The 20,416-nt window shown below is 50.1% G+C and overlaps 1 protein-coding gene across 13 annotated transcripts in view; it reads right to left on the bottom strand.

Annotated features, from left to right (window-relative positions):
- The window catches only part of DIAPH1 (diaphanous related formin 1), a 47,309-nt gene that overhangs the window by 8,989 nt on the left and 17,904 nt on the right, over positions 1-20,416 (bottom strand). For 5 of the 13 annotated variants that reach the window (XR_012654262.1, XR_012654269.1, XR_012654265.1 and 2 more), the window contains exons 9-10: positions 4,455-4,976; positions 3,900-4,202 (exon numbers count right to left, since the gene is read on the bottom strand). The exons of 1 other annotated variant lie outside the window; for it this stretch is intronic. The gene's annotated coding sequence lies outside the window, so the exon portion shown is untranslated. 7 more of the 13 variants (XR_012654266.1, XR_012654271.1, XR_012654263.1 and 4 more) reach the window with 6 other exon arrangements.

Here is a 20,416-nt window from a genome sequence, read left to right as displayed (position 1 = left end):
CAAGCGTTGGTAGGATATATTCCCCTCCCAAGCTGGGAACCTGGGAGAACTGCACCCATCCTCGTGTTGTTTGTGTGGGAATCCCCCAAGCTTGAAAAGAAGAGGGCCAGGACACCCAGGCAGAAGATGGAGCCCCCTTGCTGGGGCACAGCCTTGTGCTCCACCAGCACAGCAGCGGGTTTTAAAAGACCATTAAACCCCCAGTCCTAAATAAAGCAGCGCATTCCCGCTGCCTCTGCAAAGCCAGGCGGAGGTCGTGAGCTCCAGGCACAAACCCCTCACCGCTCGCCTTGAAGAGGAGCCTCCTCGCTACCCTGCGCATCCTCCCCCGGCCGCCGGCACGGCACCGAGGCGGTTAACGCCGAGTGCACGGGCTCTCTGCAGATCCTCGTTTCCGTGACAACAGCTCCCGATGAAACCCAGAGCTGTAAAATCCCATTAAACATCTGTGAGAGCCTGCCTGCGCTGCCTGCACAGGCTGCCACCTGCCGGCAGGCAACCCCGTCCGTCCGTCCGTCCGTCCCCCGGCCAGGCTGACCCACATTGCCCACGGCAGGGCAGAGCTGGTGGCACCCAGCACCCCAGAAACATGGCTGAGGGGAGCAGGGACAGCACCAGCATGCTGGGGGGAAGCCTAGGGCATGAAACCTGGCTCCCAGACCCGGCTTTTGGGCTAGTGGAGGGAGGCTGTAAGGATCCGAGGGTGCAGGTGTACACCCCACGAGTCACCAGAGCTTTAGGGGGGGCCCTAGGGGAGACACAACACCCATCACTGTGACTTTGGCTGGCAGAGATGCTCCTTTTGGAGCAAACCAGTCCAAATTCACCCGTGGGGGCTCTCAAACTTTTGAGGGCAGGTTTGAGCGACAGCGGTAAGCCACTGGCATCTATTACAGCTTTCTAGTTTCTGACACTTATACATCCGCTTATGCCAAGCCCAAGCGGAGGGTCTGGGCTGCTGCAAAGGGTCTCTGAGGATGAGACAGGGTGGTGGCCCAGTGGAGACTTCAAGCTAAACTCAGCCCAAGCCAGACAACAGGACTGGAAGGCCGAGGAAGGATGCTGTGACACTGATAGCTGGGGTCCCCACCTCACCTCTGTGCTTCATGTACTCCCCTCCAGCTTTAGCATACTCAAGGACTTCTAAAAACTCTTTTACTCTGCCTGATTCAAGAATTTTGGGCTTTTACCTCTCCATGCTTCTACCATGCCTGCAATAGGAAAAGGCATCAGGAGAACACAAGTAGAAAGTTAGGTAGGTGCTACACATCTAAGGTGATGCTCCTGATGGCAGAGCTCAACTGATGTGTTCCTGCTGTGGGTAAGAAAAGCAGTGCTGAGTTTAGTCTGGTATCACACAAAGGGCTCTTTGGGTACTGGGCAAACAGGAGATCCTAAGGAGTTACTACTCCTCCTGGGGGAAGTGGTCCAGGAGAGAATGGGCACCATCCCTAGAGGGGAAGCTCAAACAACAGCACAGGAACAATCCATTCCCATGCACCTGTTGCCGGGGCTCAGTGACCTTAGATGAAAGAACCCAGACACACACAGTGTCCAGGCTTATTATAGTACAGCCTATTATACAATATATAATAATATATAAGCCCTATATATACATAACAATATGTAAGTACAATGAGGTTCCTGTATCCAAAACTGACTGCAGGACTGCTCAGCCAGAGATAACTTATTTGTTGGATCTTCCCCTGAGCTGTACCCTAAGTTGCTCCCCTATGCTCCTGGATTCAGAGGCACAGAAGCTGCAGCTTTTCCTTCCATTTGCAAGTGCTGCTGTGTCACTTGGATCCTGGGAAAAAGCCTCTCCTCTGCTCAGGGAAGGATGGGGCAGGGGCAAGCAGGGAGCAAACAGTGCCTTCTTCACCCTCCACCATCATTTAACTCCATCGCCAGGTATAGGAGGGAAAACAGTCACAGGGACTTGCAGCAGCAGGAGCCCTGGAAACTCTGGCATCTGTGGGAGCCAGGGGAATCCAAAGGGGCTACGGATGAAAGCTGACACAGAAAGAAAATATTCTTTTTGAGCTACAATTGCTGGCACAGCTGCTGGCCAGACCCCCTTCTGAAAACTGAAACATGCCAGCAAGGGGATGGAAATCATTAACTTGTTTGTTTGCATGATGTAACCACTTCCATCTCCCTCTGGCCCTTGAATTAGCTCAGATTTCTTAAGATTTCCAGCACCCCGATGCTGCAGCGCCTGGGGCTCCCCCAGAGCAGCAGGCAGGGGGTGAGAGAACCACTAACAGAGAAGACAGGGCTCCCTCTCCCCTCCTCCTCAAATGGTTTTAAAGGCAGAAGCCATGGGCACACGGCTTTTCTGCAGGAGTAGATGTCCAGGAAAGAAGCCAAACAGCACCCAGGAGAAACCCAGAGCAGTTTGATGCTCCTTTCAAAGCACAGAGGCTCAGAAAGCCCATGGCCTCAGAAGGGAATGGAAAAAAACCCCTCAGTCTTGCAAATAAAGCATTTGGCTGAAAACTACAGGGTGATCTAGGACCGATGCTGATGCAGGGTGGGGACCTCTGTGACAAGAGGAGCTGGGACACAGCTCTGCTAGACACTGAGCATGCATTTAGTGGGCTGGCTGGTTTTGCTGTGGCAAGCCAAGCCTTTGGGGTACCTGGGCTCAGCTATAGTGACAGTGTGGCTCTACAGCCTTATCTGTGTGTGCTCTGGATCACGACCACCTTGTTAGAGGCAGCAAAATAGGGGGAGGGAGGGAGGAATGTGAGAGCTTGCAAAGCATCTCACTGCGGGAGTTCAAGCTGCTAGGAGGAGGGGATGCGTTTCAGGAAACCCAAAGAGGCAGGAAATCAAGGGAGAGGGACAGTAATTGAGTCCATATGTTGGAAGTGAAGAATGCATCTGGTAGCAGGGAGCAGACTAAGGGAGAAAGCCCATGCTGTGGGGACAGCACAGGGCACTCACAGAATCACGTTAACCTCCTGGGCCAAGCAGAAGGCTGAATTCAGACTAACCACAACCGCTGAGTTGGGTCACTTGTCACTTGTGTGCGCTTTCAGGCCTGTGACTATAGTAGCTACAGGTTCAGGAGGCTTCCAACCTTAAACTCGTTAACATCCTACTATAACAGGTAATGTTGCAAAAAGGTAATGGAAATGGCTGTTTTATTGCCAAGTGACAGGGTTAGATCTACACCCATGTCCCTGAGCATGTATGGAGCTAGGAAGGAAAGTGGACAACACTAACATCTGAACATGGTATTGCCATTCATCAGGCAGTGCCAGGAGGGACATCAGGTCCACTCTGCTCCCAGAAAGCACTACAGCTTTGATGCAGGAGTACCTGCTATTGTAGGATTCACTCACTCACAGGTAAAGGCACAGATGGGGTGATGAATGAGGAACCTGAGTCTGCACAATCGTCGCAAGGCTATCCCACTGGTTTAGGTACTCCCAAAGTCCAGGCTACAGTGCTGGGAAAGCTCGTAAGACTGTTTATGGCCTCTCCCCCTCCTCCCTTCTAAAACACATTTGCAAAGAAATCTGAACTGTATGTGGTTGGAATAGAGGAGCCTAATGTCCAACTCCTACACTAAAAGAGCACAGCATAATGGCTTGGGAAGGGGGGAGAAGAGCTGTGATTGCTAATAGCCACCGAGCCTCCCAAGAAAACAAAGGAGGAGATGGAGTACAGGACTACAGCATGGAATGGCCGTATGGGCTTTTGGTGTGTCATGCAAATTGCTGCATTTTATACAGGGAAAAAGCCTCTCAGGAAGGCCCCCAGGTTTGGCAAGGTTCTCTGTATCTTAGCAGGCTTTGTACATTGCTGAAAATGGGTTTACTGTGGCTTGTCCAAAACGTATGTTTAAAGCTCTCCAGGCAAACCTGCAAAGTGCTGCTCTCAGGACTTACCCTCTCAGTAAAGAAGAGAGTAATACCACTCATGCTGTCCCAAGCCTCCATTCCTGGGAATCCAGCTCCAGAGCATTTCTCTCTTCACCTGTAGCTCTCTGCACACATTATTAGTAGGGCTTTGCATCCAGTCCAAAACTTCTGCTGTCCCAAACACCTAATTGCATCTCATACCTGCATTCATGTCTACTAGCTGTTCTCTGCTGCTGTCACTCCCGGTGTTTCTTCTCTGCCTCCTCCTTCAGGAGCTTTGCACAACATATTATCTGTTTCATGCTGCTTCTGATTCTCCATGACAGCTTGCTGCAGAACAGGAGAAAGAGCTGCTTGGGGGCTGCAGGATGATTGGGTGGGGGAAAAAACCCACAAAAGCAGTTAACATCCCTCTTTGGAAGAGGGGGAGTAAGAAGCATGGCAGGTCTGGGCAATGAAGGAAACACTTAAGAATTAAGAGGAGAAAAGTGCATCTTGTTCACCAGAAACCTATTTCAGTTCTATGAAGACACTATCAACAGTCATTTTCTGGGGGTCAAACAGAAAGTACTGGCCCAGTACCGTATAAAGGTCCTCTGTGTTTGAGTACATCATTTGCAACTTCTCATGCTGTGTCTTGGCATCCTTAACAAGGTTGTGAAACCCACAAGTCAAGGACCATAAACGAAACATCACGTGGAAAACATCAGAGTGAGCAACAGACCACAGAGAACTGCAACATTCAACCTCTGCTGTGGTTTCTCTCCACTCAAAGGTTTCAGCAGTAGCACAGATGCCACCATCACCAGACCATGATGCTGAACACTCTGTGGTCCACACCACGACAGAAGTGCCTTTTCCCATGACAGACCCTTCTGCTTGCTCTCTCCAAACTTTGCCAAGACCTGTAAATCCCTTTTGCCATAGCTCACATCCACTTTGAAACATTTTTCTTCCTAAAAGCAAAAGGATATTGTAATTTTTTCCCATAAATTTGTCGTCACTCTCATTTGTGTCAGCTGGAAAGTTCAGAATATTACACTGCACATTCAAAAATCTGTTTTTTTGTCATGTTTAAGCTTTTCTTCAAGTTCTCAGCAGACACTGAAAAAAAAGACAAAAATAGAGAAGGAGATTCTTAAAATACCTGCTTTAAGCATGAACATAGTTTTTACCCTGCAATTGTCATCAGTACTCCAGACGTACCCCATGACAATCCCTTTGACCTCACTGCCAGAAGTGTGGCTCACCCCCCCACCCCCCCTCCCCCGTTCAGATCCAGGCAAATCCCGCCCCCTCTCCGGATAATTAACTGCTTCAGGCAACACCTCAGTGCTCTCTCAGCAGCAGATCTCCCAGGATAAGTGGTCCTTTCCGTTCCTGGATAGTGTGTGTGCTCAGACTAAGGGCAAAGCTTGCTCATACATATGCTCATGTGCATTTCACAGGCAGATGAGAGAGCTCTGCAGCATAAATACAAACCAAGCCAGCACCAAGGCTCAAGGCTCCCCACCCCCACTTTTTTTTTTTTTTTTTTTGCAGTAGTTTGGTATGGGACACACACACACACCAGGAAAGGTCTGCACGCTTTAACAATCTCCAGTCTCTAAAATGAGATAAAAAGGTGATTTCTTTGGACCTATTGTTTAAAGCTGTTTAAAGACTGACAGCCCCAGAGAAGGGTGCGAAGACAGCATGAAGCGACCTGCCCAACTCTAGTACAACACAGCGGGGCTGGCTCAGCAGCCTGGGACAAGGGATGGGACAGAGTTATACTGGAGATGTTACTGTATGTTAGAAGAAGGCTTATTAGCTGCATATAAATATTAGACCAGGTAAGACAAAGAGCAGAGCACCAGGGGTACGTGTCAGGGAAGCAGTCAGGCATTCGGCAGAGAGCTTTCGTCCTCTGAGGGACAGATACATCTGCAGTCAGCATCCTGCTGCTGCCTCTTGCTTTCCTTCCTCCCTGGACACTGACTCAGCATCACCAGTCTTTTATCACAGGACAAAACAATAGGTAACGTTCCTTCCAGGCATCACATCCGCTTGTTTCATCGATGTTTCTTTCCTTTGCCACCCTGCGCAGTACAGCACACCTGCAGCACTAATAGGAAAAAGGCTTCTACTGTAACACCACAAATAAGGCATCTTCGGGATGCAGCCTCAGGCTTTACAGCCACAGCCACAGCAAGGAGCCAAAATTGTCTTTGCTCAGAGCAGCCGAGATCCAAACCCCTGTTCCCCATCCACAGCAAACATCTTGCCTTCACGGGGATCACTTCTGATCCCAGGACTTTGTGTCTTGGAGCTGGTCATGAGAAAAACTGGTCAGGAAAACAGGACTGTACAGAAGGCATTGAAAGCCTAGTCAGCAGGTATTTCCAGGTGCTGGAAATCCTCTGGGTGTATTTCCTAGCCACCCACAAGCAGGTGGCTGGGAAATAAACCCAGAGGGTACCAACCAGTTCCCTGAGCTGCCCACAGAAAAGCACTCACCTTGCAGAGAGCTGATTTCTCTAGTTCTGTACAGACCTGCTCCACAGTCCCCAAGCTATCATCCCTCACAGACCTACACGTTGGGTCCTGCTTTTGTCTGCAGAGATTGAGCCCACACACCGTATCATGCTCAGGCCCACTCTACCAAGCAAAAGAAAATAAATTAGGTCTTAGTGCCAGAGGCAGAAGGTAAGTGAGTAGGTGCAGGATGCATGGAGGCACTAGGACTGGCAGGCAGCAATCTTTTTCTTTGCCATCACCAGCTCCCACTTGTAAGATCAAATGCAGAAAGCATTAAAGTCATGCCTGCAGTCCCACATACTTCAGACCTATCAAGCACTTGTTTCCTGCTGACCTGAGCCAGAGTCCAACACAGCAACAAGCACAGAAATCAGCAGGAGAATAAGGCAGAAAGATGTGTTTAAACAGAGATAAAGAGATGCTTCCCGAGATGAGCACCGACCAACCGAGTCTCAAGGGACCGTCACTGAGCATGTCCATGCCACAGGGTCGTGCAGCAGCACAGGCACATGTCTGAAGCAGCTTGCTAGGTGAGACCTTCTGCTTTTTGGACTCCCACATGACTGAATACAGGCAGTTACTGAAAAACAACTGCTCATTACTTGTGCTGCTTCCCAACCTGTTACAGCAACCAGAACTATGAACAGGTATGTTTTGTCTCCAGAACAGTTTTGCATTCAGATTCCATCCTCGGGCAAGTTATCAGGAAGGAGAATAATCATAGAATGGTTTGGGTTGGAAGGGACCTTAAAGATCATCTAGTTCCAACGCCCCTGCCATGGGCAGGGACACCTTCCACTAGGTGAGGTTGCTCAAAGCCCCATCCAACCTGGCCTTGAACACTTCCAGGGATGGGGGCATCCAAAACTTCTCTGGGCAACCTGTTTCACTGTCTCACCACCCTCACAGTGAAGAATTTCTTCCTAATATCTAATTTAAATCTACCCTTGTCAGAAGACCTCAGATCGAGTGTACGTTATCACAGTCACAAATGGTCTTATAAGGTTAACCAGGAGCTGAGGAGGACGAAGGAGACTAAGTTCAGGCTGCAGACACCAGGCAGGTTACACACAGCTGGGCACAGGAGGAGATGCTTCCAGAAAGAGCATCAGCAAGGGTTGAGCGATGACAGAATCATCATCCTTCTCGGAGAGGGTCCTTCTAAGCCCCAAGTGCATCTTAACTGTAAAAATGGTACTCTGATCAATAAAAGTAAAAAAACTACAGGAACGGGCATTTCTGAGGTATTTCATCCTTCCTGTACTTCTCAAACTTTATAAAGGTTCCAGCATTAGGAACAAGATCAGATTTATTTTCCACTCCCCTGTTTCTGACAAGCAGCAGTGCTCTCATTTGAGGTCATGGTCTTAACTCCTAGTCAGCCCATTCTCCTTGATGCAGAATTCATCAGACATGGGGTCCTGCTCTTCCCATTCCTCACCTTGCTCTCTTCTTGCCTGTTACCCTGCAGCAAGGCTAAATGGGACTGAAAACTTAACTGTTCTGCTAAAGGATGCTTTTTAGATCTGACAATCTGAAGACTTCTTGCACTGAAGAAAGGGGAAAAAAAAAATTCGTGATGGGAGTTTCCTACTGGCATTGCATGGCCATTTTTAAAATTTTTTTTTTTAATTAAACGTGGCAGGAGAAAATGACTTATTCTGAGTTTTACCAGATGCTTTTGCATTTCAAACATCAGATTTCTCCTATGTGGACAACTTGGAGTTCTGTGTCTTAAAAAAAATAGGACAACTGAGACGCTCTCAAGATGTTTTGGGAAGACAAATAGGGAGCTCTCAACTCTTCTTTTTTTTTCCTGCCTTTAAAAAAAGTGGGGTGGGGAGTGGGGGTGTGAAGCCAAGCAACCACACACTTTATGAAAGTTTGTACACAGGGAACAAGGACAGGGAGAATAGATTTTCTGGAACATCTATATAAGGACAGATATTGTTTGGATCTTAAAAATCCATCAAGTCAAAAATTTACTCATCTAGACTCCCCTACATCAAATGGAGATAATAAAGCTGCCTTCTCTACAGGAAGAGAGAGTCAGTCTATTTAGAAACTTAGGTAATAAAGCTGGTATGAATTAAGCAGCCCAAAGAGAATTACTGCTGTCCAAGCAGGTTAAAGACATTGGTAGCCTTTTTTTTTTTGACAAATTAAGCACATAATTTAAATTCATCAATGGTTGGTCACAAGGATGCTAAAAAACATTATCAGAAGCAGCATAAGGATGAAAAGGAGAGTACAGAAATAAAGTCCCTACTGTAAGACAGTGTGTGTAGCAGACAGACCAGGCAGAAGAGACTTTCCAGTGTTGTTTTCCTTGACAGCATGCAAGGGCTTACAAAATGAGACCTAAAACTAACCCTCAGCCCACACAGTGCCATAACCTGTATAACTCTGAAGCCTCTCCCTTATCTCCCCTAGATCAGCCCCGCAGCCCAGGTCTGTTGTGCTGTGTGTTGCAATGGGAAACAATTAGAGTAGAATAGTTAATTACCACTGATGGGAGAACTGACCTTCCTTTTCCTGCCCTTGCTTTGTGCTGTGAGCTGTAACCTTGTACCAGGGCCCTCAGTAGACAACAATAGGAGACAAGGGTCATTAAAGCAACCACTAAACATCACCCAAGGATAGGCAGCACTAAGCTTAATGGGCAATTAGCGCTGCAACATCTGCACCTTATCAAAGCTTGCTCCAATCAACACTCTGAGCCTAAGGATTGACAATAGGGAGACAGCAAGACCTGAAGAGTCCAAAGAGTTACTGTAGGAAATGTATTTGGGGGACCCCCTGCTGCACTGGAGAAAGTGCTTATTCAAGGAGACTCCTGCTGTTTCACATCCTAGGTGGCCACTGGGGAGAGTTTTCCCTTTCCCTTTTCTCTCATTTATTCCCCCTCCTCACACCCCAAAAAGGAACTTTTACTGCTGTAGTTGATGTTTACCACTAGCACCAGTTTCTGAGAATAAATCTGTATGTGTGTTAGCCTGTCTCATCATCTTTTGCGCAGGGGAGACGCAGAGAATGCAAGGAGCATGAAGTGGGAAGTGGAGCGGGGCATCACACAAGGAACAAAACAGTGAAAAAATGCAATTTTTCTATTAGGGCCAGATGCTGATGTGATGTCCATTTGTCTGACTAGAGGAAAAAATCACTTAACAGAACCCCAAAATACCCATACTCTGCCAGACCTGCATTTTTCTGAGCTTCACCAGCTGTGGCAGCAGCTTGAGCAAGTTCTGCAAGAGAAGTGCACAAACCAGTGGGACAGAACTGCCTGGACCCACACCAGGACACAGCTGAAGAGATGCAGAGTACAAATAGCTCCCTGACTATATGCCTCTCTCCCATCCTTACACAAAAGGGCAGGTGCAGAAACTCACCTGCACCACACTAGTGCTCAGCACAGTCTTGTCCAGCTCCAGGACCACAGTCTTGATCTTTTCATAAGGCAAGTGGAGAAACCCCAGGAAAACATCTGCCAGGGCCCAGGAAGAAGCACAGGTCAAAGCTTTAAGAACAACTCCCCAGTGAGCACCAAAGAGAAGCGGTTTCTGACTTGGTCCTACTGGCAGAGGATTGTCCAAACTCAGCAAGTGCAGCTCCTTCTCCCTTCTTCTTTGGAGGTTCTTTCTTCTCTCACCCTCCTCACCTTTCTTTTCTGAGTACAGCAAACGTAGGTAAGCCATGAGCTGTTGAAGGAGTTATCCTGTGGGTAACCACGCAGCTTTTCTTCAGTCAACAGCTGACCAGAACTGCCCTCTTACTAAGTACCAAAGCTCTGGCTGCTTCATACAACAACATCTTTACAAAAGGGTAGGGAAAGATCAGAGCACTACTCTCCCTGGTGTTGACAGATATGGACACAGGTGACTCTCCCACAAAGAGCAAGATAACCTCGCTAAAGACATCTATTGCCTTAAATTAATGCAGATACTTCAGGCCTGACAATATCCACAGTATCCACCTGCACATCAAAGCTCAGTGCAAGACACTGAACACCAAAGGATTTGTGGAGTGTCATGAAGGCAAGCGTTTCAGGAGATGTGTTTGCAGGTTTGATGTGGAAGAGTGACTGAAATATGCCCAACATCATCACAGTCCCTAGACTTTTTTGCCCCTTGTTAATGGCCCCCTCCTCTGTGTTGCACCAAAGTCAAGCTGTCACACACACCTGCTTCTCTGGGAACACAAACAGTCCCACCAACACTCCTGGGACTCGCATAGAGGAGCATGGAAAGGGTTTGCACCCCATCCTGCAACTCCAACTGCCTCTGCCAGCTCCACACGATAAGAGGGATGACTGAGGCATCCCACTGCTTGGATGCCTAAAAACTCACTGCTTCACCGCAGGCTGGAACAAGCAGGGGAGCCTGCGCCCATCCCAGGGTGATCACAAAAGCCAAGACACCCCTTCCTGCTGCACCTCAACCATGGGGAGGGGGAGAAGCAGCACAGAAATGCAACCCTGACCAGCTCCGCCGGGCGCTCACCCTTTGACAGCTTGGACAAGGGGGCTGCAGAAGCCTGTAGCACTCCCAGCACTGTCCCCCAGCCTGCTCGCCAGTCCGAAAGGCAGCAAGCTGCCCAGTAACAAGGCAGGGGAGAATGAGCATCCCTCCCTCGGAGCTGACCTATGGCTGTGCTGCTCCTCCGTGCCTCCTCCCGCAGACGGGCTGACGCCCTGGGCTAGCGAGCAGACAGCACGGCTGCTGCCGGCACAGAATCGCTGACCTATTTTCGTATATGCGGGCATGCACAAGATCACAAACAAAGGCGCTTTGGCTTAGGATATTTAAAGGAAAAGATACTCATCTAACTATCCCCAGAAACCACAGCAGCTCTTATGATGTTTATTATCTTCCTGAAAATCATTCTCGTGCATGGCTGTGGGAAAGAAAAAAAGAAAAAGCACGGAGCAGTTGGTAAAAGCAAAACAAAAAGCTCCATTAAACTGCAAAATCACATTTCTCAGAAAGCAACAAAAAGGGATGTAAGAACTTGAGAATAAACTGGGCCTAGGACTTAATAAGCACAAGAGCAACCAGGATTCACCTACGTGGAAGGAACAAATTTCTGTAACAAGGAGTGACTGAGCAGTCCTGCAGGGATGTCCCTCACCTCCCTGTCACTGACAGATGAGCTGCTTGGGCAAAGTCATCTAAACAGCCTTTAAAAAAAGTCAGCTTTCCCAGGGATTTCTGTTCAAGTTTGCTGATGCACTTGGACCAAATTGTGAAGTATTTAATCCGCACCTCCAGCAGGTTTTGGAGCTGGCAGCTTCAGCTCATTTGAAATTAGTTGGTGCATTTACCCCAGCTACTATCTCTGTGCACATACCTGTAAGGGTGAGGACCTAGCAATTTGGTTCTCAGGTATTGCAACAACAGATGCCACAAAAGAAAACCCTTAAACTGCACTCCTTAGTCTGAAAAAAGCTGCAGACAAACTCAGGAGCCTTACAGAGGTTCACAAAACTGTCTCCTGCCAACCACCTCTCACGGAAGGGAGAGATGGGCTGTGCTCATCGCAGAGCAAGAGCCTGCAAAGAGGCAGTGACCAGGACCACAGTTACACGAGTCCATCTTTGAGCCTGCAGCATCCTTGCTTGGTTGGTTCAGTGAAGTTCACTGTTGGAGAAGCCTACAGCAGTTTGGTTTGCCAGCTTGCTTCACGTCCTGGACTGGGAAATGCCTGCTCACCCCTAAGCGCTCCGCTGTACAACACGAAGGATGTAGTGACGAATAACACAAAAATGGTTACTACAAATAAAGACGCTGACAATAGTTACTCAATATCAGATGCTGGCAGCTCTCCTGGGGCTCTCCACACAGCTGGGAAAGGTGCCGCTGCCAGAATTTGTTGGTAACGAACCTGGGGCAACAACCCATCCCCTGCAATACACACAGGCAGGAAGGAAAAAAAGAGCAAGAATAGATCTCAGTGTCCTGAACAACGAAAACAGGAAAGTCCCTCTCATCTGGGGAGCCCAGACAAGAGCAGGTCTGCAGCAAAACCTTAGCACCATTCTGCTTCCAGGCAGTTTGTGGGGTCTGCTCAGCTTCCTATGGAGATGCGGGTTAAAAAAAGCAATATTGCAGCTACAGCATCCTGTGACAGTGAGGGATGGAAGGAGGGAGGGCACCATCCAGTCTCAGGGGCTGGCAGGGGCTAGGAGGGGGGGGGTTCCAAGCAGTATTTCATCTGAAACACAATCTCTCTCTGCAGATCCACTCTGCCTGCATTCCCCAGTTCTGGCAACCCCCCCCAGAGAGCCCCTCGCTCTGCATCCCCCTGGCTACAAGTCAGGGCTCACTGCCTCCCCCCACCCCAGCCCCACATCCCGCCCCAGCGCCAAAAAAGCTGCTGCCAAGCTTTGCCTCGGCATGTCCCGCTCCTCCCCCGTCCTCCCCCTCTTTGCCGACCTTTTCATTTTCTGCGTCAGAAACATAAAATGGAGACTGCAGGGAAGGAAAACATTTTGCCTAAGATGGCTGAGGGAGAAGAAGGATTTGCACAGTGGTACATGAGCACCCTCTGGCGCTGGATGAGCTGGCTTGGGGGGGGGAACAGCTTTCCAGCCCTGCTCCAGCCCCACAGGCTCCAGGCAGAAAGAGACACTCCAACTAGCCCTTACTGGGTCATTTAAATTGTTGTTATAGCCAAAATATTTGCTTAAAAAACTTCTGCAGCTTTGCTGCCTCCTAAGCTCTCCTGGTTGCCTCTCCCCACCACCCAACTTATATTCTGCTTTTCTTCACTGTGTTACATCCACAATTTTTAGGAAAAGGACAGTATTTTGTATTTAAAGTAGCGTGTTTCACACATACAACTCCCAACAACTAATGTTGCCACCTTCCATGTTTACATATTTTTCCAGGTTTGAGAAAAACCACCAAATTTCTTCTGTATTAAATTCCATATCAGGGTAAGTGCCTGAAGCCTGGTGTTACCTCTTGTGGGAACACGCCCAGGCCCAGGGATCAGAGAAAGGGCTGAAGATGGACATGAGGGGAGAACCAGCACCCACCTGAAATAGGGGGACCAGATGTTGTCCCTAGGAAAGATTTAGGGATGAAAGGGTACATGCAAAACCAGCACAAGGATACCTTGCAAGCTGCTCCCTGAACATCCAACTTTCAAGCCAGGAGTATGCAAGCATAGGGCCAAATCCAGCTGAATCTGAGGCTTAAATTCCCAAGCAAATCTCACAAGAAGTTTTCCCAAGATCAGTTCAAAAAGGGCCAAAATGCATCACTTAGCCGTGAGATGAAAACCACACATAGATCCAGGATCCCAAGTCCTTTGTGGTAACTTAAACACCAAGGAGGATGAGGAAGAAAAGCAAGGAGTTTGAGAAAAAAATGAAGGGAAAGACAGGCAGAGAGAAAGCACTTATATAGGTGACTGCAGGCAAAATCCTAACACCAAAGGATTAAATTCAGCCAGGAGCAGGGTGCCCAGCACGCATTTCGGTACCATAACCGCATACATCCAGCCCACAAGGACATAGCCTGGGAAGTGCTGCTTCTTGGGTATCAGCACTTACACACCACAAAGCCGCACAGAGAAAGTCCCACTGGCTATATGACTAACTACAAAAATACCTTTAAGGGCCTTTTCTGTGGGAGACACCTGGGATGGGACACCCAGGGAGGCTCGATTTTATTACTGTCATTTCTGCAGCTGAAAAAACTACGGGCATGTCCCCCTGCATGACAGGAGACAAGCAAGGCTGGCACTGGGACACTAGGGAGCTTGGCAGGTCGGAACTGGCTTCCAGGGCAGGGGGATCAGCATCACGGGTGTGCTGAAGAGCAGGCATTTTTGCAGTGCTGCCGCATAGGAAGGGGTATCAAAAGATGAAGTGCCAGAACACCTCATCCTGTGAGCAATGGGGGACTGAAAAAAATTACAAAATATTGCTTTGGGGCTACTAAACACGGATGTATTCCCAGCACACCCTAGGTGACTCAGTCTGGGAGTGCTGGGAAAACACAAGTGAGACATCAGGGTGGACCCCAGCCTGGTAAGACAGTGCCATGGGGCAGGAGCGATGGAGACAGGCAGAGCTCTGTGCAAGCCCAGGACTGGGGTACGCTGGCACTGCTGGGCAGCCACCCGAGCCTGTAATGTCAGCAGGGAAGGGGGTTTGGGGGGTGCGGGAACAGAGGAGCACTACAACAGCAATGGCTCAGAGCATAGGGCAGGAATGGGGTGCATGGGAGAGATGTGGGGAGTTCCACAGCTGAGGGATGTAGAGAGGGGCTTGCACAATGCTCCAGAGATCCCCGTTTCATTTAATGGCACAAAACACTGCTAATCCCCACTCCTGCTCTCAGACTGCCTAATATCTAAGCACCCAAAAGGCTGGTGATGCCGGCCTGGGGGGGGGGGGGCAAGTGCTGCCTTTGTATACCAAAGCAGGTGATTTCTCCCTGCAACCCCTCCCCATTCCCCAAAGCAGCAGATGGAGACCCCCTCCCAATTAGTCTTGTCACAGGCAGAAAAAAGAAAGACAAATCACCCAAAGAAGGCTGTCTGACAGGACAAAGGCTCCTTGAAATGGGAGCTGAGCTGTTCTTTCCAGGTTCAGAGCGGGGACGGAGGGAGGGGGGGCTGAGCACAGGGCGGGGGGGCTGGGGCTGCCAGCAGCACAGGGCAGGATGCGTGCGCAGCCAGCACTTCCCCTCTTTGTCTGCAAAAGGAGGTCACGGGGGGGGATACGGGGGGATGCGGGGGGGATGCAGGGGTGGATGCAGGGCTGCGTCAGCCCCTCGTCAGGAAAACAGCTGATCCCTTCTCCCAATCCCAAGCTTCTGACCTCATCCCCAGGAACGGAGCCAACACGGCTCAACTGCGCACATCTGGCGGATGAAAACAGCACTGCAAGGGACCTGGAAATACTAACCCACAGCAAGGGGATCCCAGAGGAACCCCTCAGTTTTCAAGGCCAGACAAGCCCCAAGACCCACGTTAAGCCAGAAAACCTTAGGGCACTCCTGGCCCTAACCTGAGGTTCACCCAGGGGCCTCTTGAAACTCAAATTACAAATAAAATCACTGCCCAGTACTGACACCCCGAGTGCGAACACCAGGGATGCACGCTGTGGGCGCTACAGGCACGGTCCAGCTTCCAGTATCTCCCAGTAAGTACCACACACCTGCAAAGAGCCCACCAGTAACACCTCAAGTGCTTCTCACAGTGGCAGCAGCCTGGCAAAAGCCCGAGACAGACAGGAGCTGCACCCCAGAGCTGGGCGCACCCGTTACCCGCAGCACCCCCAAAAGTGAGCATCGGCAGCCGACTGCCGCACCGACAGTGCCAGCACCGATGGGGACAGCAGCAGCTCCTCACTCCCAAGGAGGCAGCCCTGGGTAACAGCCTGACCGCACTCCCATTGAGCTTTTACATGTCCTCTGTTAGAAATGCCATGTCCACCTAGCAAAATATCTGCACCGGGACATCTGCTGCAGCTGAACCAGCACCTAGGCACAAGTTGGGTGCCCCGGGGATGGCACTGCAAAGGCAGGAAAAGTGCTGCTTGCCCTAAAGTGTAAGGAAAGGTCAGTCCAAGCCATACAGGCAACACCATCGCCTGTTGCAAGATGAAAACACCAGCTGCTAAAATACAAGGCCGTGCTACAGAAACTTTGAGCTGGCTGTGGTTCTTTTCTCTGGACTCTGATACACACAGGTAGAAAACAGCAGAAACATACAAACACCTCCCAGACCAGCCAGTGCTGTCGTATCTGCACTTCTGGGTTGCATACATGCGACAAGGAGTGACTACAGTTCCTAGAAACTCCAGGGTACAGACTCAAAACCCTCTCCTAGGGCATGATACAGGGAGCAGATACCCCATGTCTTCTACAGAGATTAAATGAAACACTTACAAGATCTAGGGAGAAAGTTCCCCAAACAGGTTCTGCCTCCTTTCAAAGGCAAATGAACATTCAAGTTTCCCACCAGCAGTGCTCCCAGAGCCCCATCAAAATACACTGATGCTGTTAGCATGTGCTACCCGACACCACTTCAGGAGAAACTAGGAAACAAGAACAGGGAGAAGGTTAAGAGGTAACAGCCACCAGCTCCAACAAGAGAAGTCCTGACTTGATAGGAGAATTATTTTCACAAGGATGGTTAAACACTGGAGAAGGGAGCCCAGTTACATCTAGAGAAGTGGGCAATTTCTCTCCTTGAAGAGACTCAAACTTGACTCCAAAAGGGCCTGAATAAACTCTAACTTTCACGTTAGCCTTACTTGGAGCAGGACAGATGGATCTGAGACCTCCAGAGATCCCTTTGAATCCCAATCATTCTGCGATGCTGGAAGGACACCTGGTGAGCCCCCCCAATTTGTTCTCCTCAGCAGACACTTTTGAATCAGGATTTACCAGCTCCCAGGTTTGTGGGCAGACTTCTCCATTTTGTCTGAGAATATTCCTGTGCAACAGAGGAAGAGAGAAGTTTCTGTCCCTGTTCACTGCTGCTTCTCAGCCAACGTTGGCACAATAGGCATGGATGCTTGAGGAAGACAGAAGCTACAGCTGCAGAATCCTGAAGGCCTCTGCCTCACCAGAGAGAGGTGGTGGAGCTGGGGACATTAGGCTGGAAAAGGAAAAGGAAGGGAGGTATTGGCTAGAGGAGACACTTGTGCCAGGCATCCCTGCAGCAAGACATCTGAGAGCGAGAGGAAGCAATGTCTCGCAGCAGCCTAGAAATCTAAGGACATGTGAAGAGCACGCAGGGATGCGTTAAATGCATTTGTGAGCACCCGGAGGGTCAGCAAACCAGCAAGATACATTTTGTGAGCTAGTCCACAGCACTGGGCAGCATTTTCAGAAAACCCCAAAGTTTCATTCTCAAGAGAAACTTTGGTTTGGGTCCATACAAAACGTTCAAGACCCTGACCCCTAGCTAGGTGTATAAAGTCCCACAGTCTGTTAATGGTATCTTATGTTTCCACATGTTAGGAGCTAAATACTTTCTGGATCTGGCCTTCTGGAGCTATGGAGTCACTGACTTCCCACAAAGCACTGGATCTTATTAGATGGATAAGGAACTGGCTAGATAGCTGCATTCAAAGAGTTACAGTCAATGGCTCAGTGTCCAAATGGAAACCAGTAACATGTGGTGTCCCTCAAGGGTGCGTACTGAGACCTATATTATTTAATATCTTCACCAATGACATAAGACAGTGGGATTATGTGCACCTGCAGCACGGTCTCATCTGCAGACTTGCTGAGCAGTGCAGTCGATTCGCTAGAGAGAAGGGATGCCACGCAGAGGGACCTGCACAGGCTGGAGGAGTGGGCCCGTGTGAACCTCCTGAGGTTCAACAAGGCCAAGTGCAAGGTCCTGCACCTGGGTGGGGGCAATCCCCAGTATCAATACAGGCTGAGGGATGAATGGATTGAGAGCAGCCCCGTGGAGAAGGACTTGGGGGTACTGGTGGGTGACAAATGGGACACGAGTGGGCAATGTGCACTCACAGCCCAGAAATCCAAGCGTCTCCTGGACTGCATCACCAGCAGAGTGGCCAGCAGGTAGAGAAGGGGATTCTCCCTCGCTGCTCTGGTGAGACCCCCCCAGAGACTGCCTCCAGCTCTGAGGTCCCAAGCACAAAACAGACATGGGCCTGTGAGAGCAGGTCCAGAGGAGGCCACCAAAATGTTCTGAGGGCTGGAACAGCTCTGCTGTGGAGAGAGGCTGAGAGAGTTGTGGTTGTTGAGCCTAGAGAAGAGAAGGATCTGGGGAAACTGTTCTGTGGCCTTTCAATATGTAACAGGGGCTTATAAGAAAGATATAGAGAGACTTTTTACCAGGGCCTGTTGTGACAGGGCAAAAGGCAAGGGTTTTAAACTGGAAGAGGTTAGATCTAAACTGAACACAAGGAAGAAATGTTTTACAATAAGGGTGGTGAGACACTGGAAAATGTTGCCCAGAGAGTCATGGATGCCCCATCCCTCAAAGTCTTCAAGGCCAGGTTAGACTGGGCTTTGAGCAACCTCAATAACAAGACAGAAATTTGTTTTATGTGATTCTTTACAAGCAATTAAGAGAGAAAATGAATTCCTCCCATGAAGGGGATCTCGGGGTGACAGGGCTGTTCTGCCCCTGGAGTTAGTGCAGAGAAAGGGCAAGGCCACCCTGGCCACAGCTCTGGTCGCCAAGCTGGCCACACTCTTGGTGGCAGAGGAATTGCTAGATCGCTGCAGAAGCTGACGCAGGAAAGGCACGCGTGTGCAGCAGTGAGCAAACTCTGCTCCTCTGCAGCCTGGTGACAGTCGTGCCAGAAACCGGCCTCTGACGGGCTCTGCAGCTGCTGCATTGCACTGGCACCCCCTGACCTCTCCGAGAGCACAGCCAGGACTCTGCTCCCCCCAAAATCCGCTCCCAGGACTGGAAGTTCACGCTGACAAGTCTCTGAAGCAGGGCTGTAAACACAGGCTGCAGCAGGGACACAAAGCCTCCATGCAAAACCAAGAGATCCATGTGCCACCTGGTGTCCAAAAGCAGCTCTGCACCGTGACCCGATTTGCCCAGAGTCGAAGGTTTTCACCTCTCCAAAACGTAAATAGCATCACCATCGGGACAAGCACCCCCCGACTCTGCTGCAGAAACATCGAGTGCCACCCTGCCTGTCCTAAACACCTGCGGCTTACGGTACAGCAACACAGATCTTCAGAGAACGCCTGCATGTTTTCCTTCATGCACGTCACTCCTGTCCTTGTAGGAACCTGCTTGCCAGGCTCCCAAGTCCTCGGGACACCTCAAACTATGAAACTTAGGGGAAAATTAAAAAAAACCCCAACCATAAATCAGTACATTCAGAAAACAGCCTTCAACTTAGACACCAAAAGTAGCAGGGGAAACACAAAGCAGATGCTTCCAGTACCAGCAGCAGAGCAGGGAGCTGCTGACAAAAAAAAAGCAGCAGAAAATGGCCTTAGAGTGAAACCTTGCTGTCCCTGCAGCTGGTGCCACCACCAAGGCAGGTCCTGGGCCGTGCCCTTCAGCAGCCAGAAGGGTCAGGGCTGGCCCTGGGGCAAAGCACCAAACAACTTGAGCTTTTGTGTTTCTGTAACCGCAGGTGCTGCATTGCCGATCCAGAGCACACGGGTGTCAGGGCATCTCCAGAAACTTCAGTCTCTGGCCAGCCAGCCTTGCTTCTTGGGGGCACTTTGACAGTGGAGGACAACCAAGATGTGCCACTGCTCCCTCCCTACCCTTGATCTCTTCCCAGAACACCCACAGGGGATGCACAGCCCTTACTGCTCCTACAGCCACTCTGCTCCTCAGAAATTCTCCAGGGAGACCTGCTGCTCCTCTTACATCACTCTTACATTGCCCAAACCTCCAGGAGGAAACAGAGCATGCTCCCTGGTGTCTGCCTGCTAAAGGCAAAACCCCAGAAGCTTAAAGGAAGAAGACAAAAGCACTTTTAAAGCAGAATAACCTGGAGAAAGTGAGACAGCTGGAGAAAGCATACAACCAGGTCAAACCCAAGCTCCTTCTCTGGAGAGCCCTGCCTGCAGCAGAAGCAGGGCAGGGACCAGGGCAGCCCTGGAGAACAAAGAGCTCTCCCAGACCCACCACCAAAGCAAGTAACGATAATGCACTCGGTGGGTCGTCACCTGGCAAGTTGTCCCTTCGCTCAGCACAAAGGGAGAGAGACGACTTTAAACCACTTTTCAGCTCCCCAAACTCTCAGTCCCTAAAAGATCAGAGAAGGGGAGAAGACGACACTGCCATGGCCGTGCCGCACCTTAGCCCAGGAGTGGGACACCCAGCCCGGGCTGTGTTAGTGCCTGAAGATGCAGCAGGCAATCCTCCCGGTCCCCTTGTCCTCCCAGGGGTGGGGAAGGCGGGCAACGTGCTTTAGGGGGGTGAAAGCTAGACGTGCCTGGGCAGCATGCCCCTAAATCAGCTCCTGCCAGTGTCAGCGCACGCTGGCTGCAGCTCCCCTGCTCAGACCAACAGGCTGGGTGTCCTCTGTGGGGAAACCAGGC

Source organism: Buteo buteo, chromosome 24 (genome assembly GCF_964188355.1).
Source record: "Buteo buteo chromosome 24, bButBut1.hap1.1, whole genome shotgun sequence".
Taxonomy (NCBI): Eukaryota; Metazoa; Chordata; class Aves; order Accipitriformes; family Accipitridae; genus Buteo; species Buteo buteo.
This window is presented reverse-complemented; position numbering and strand designations above follow the sequence as displayed.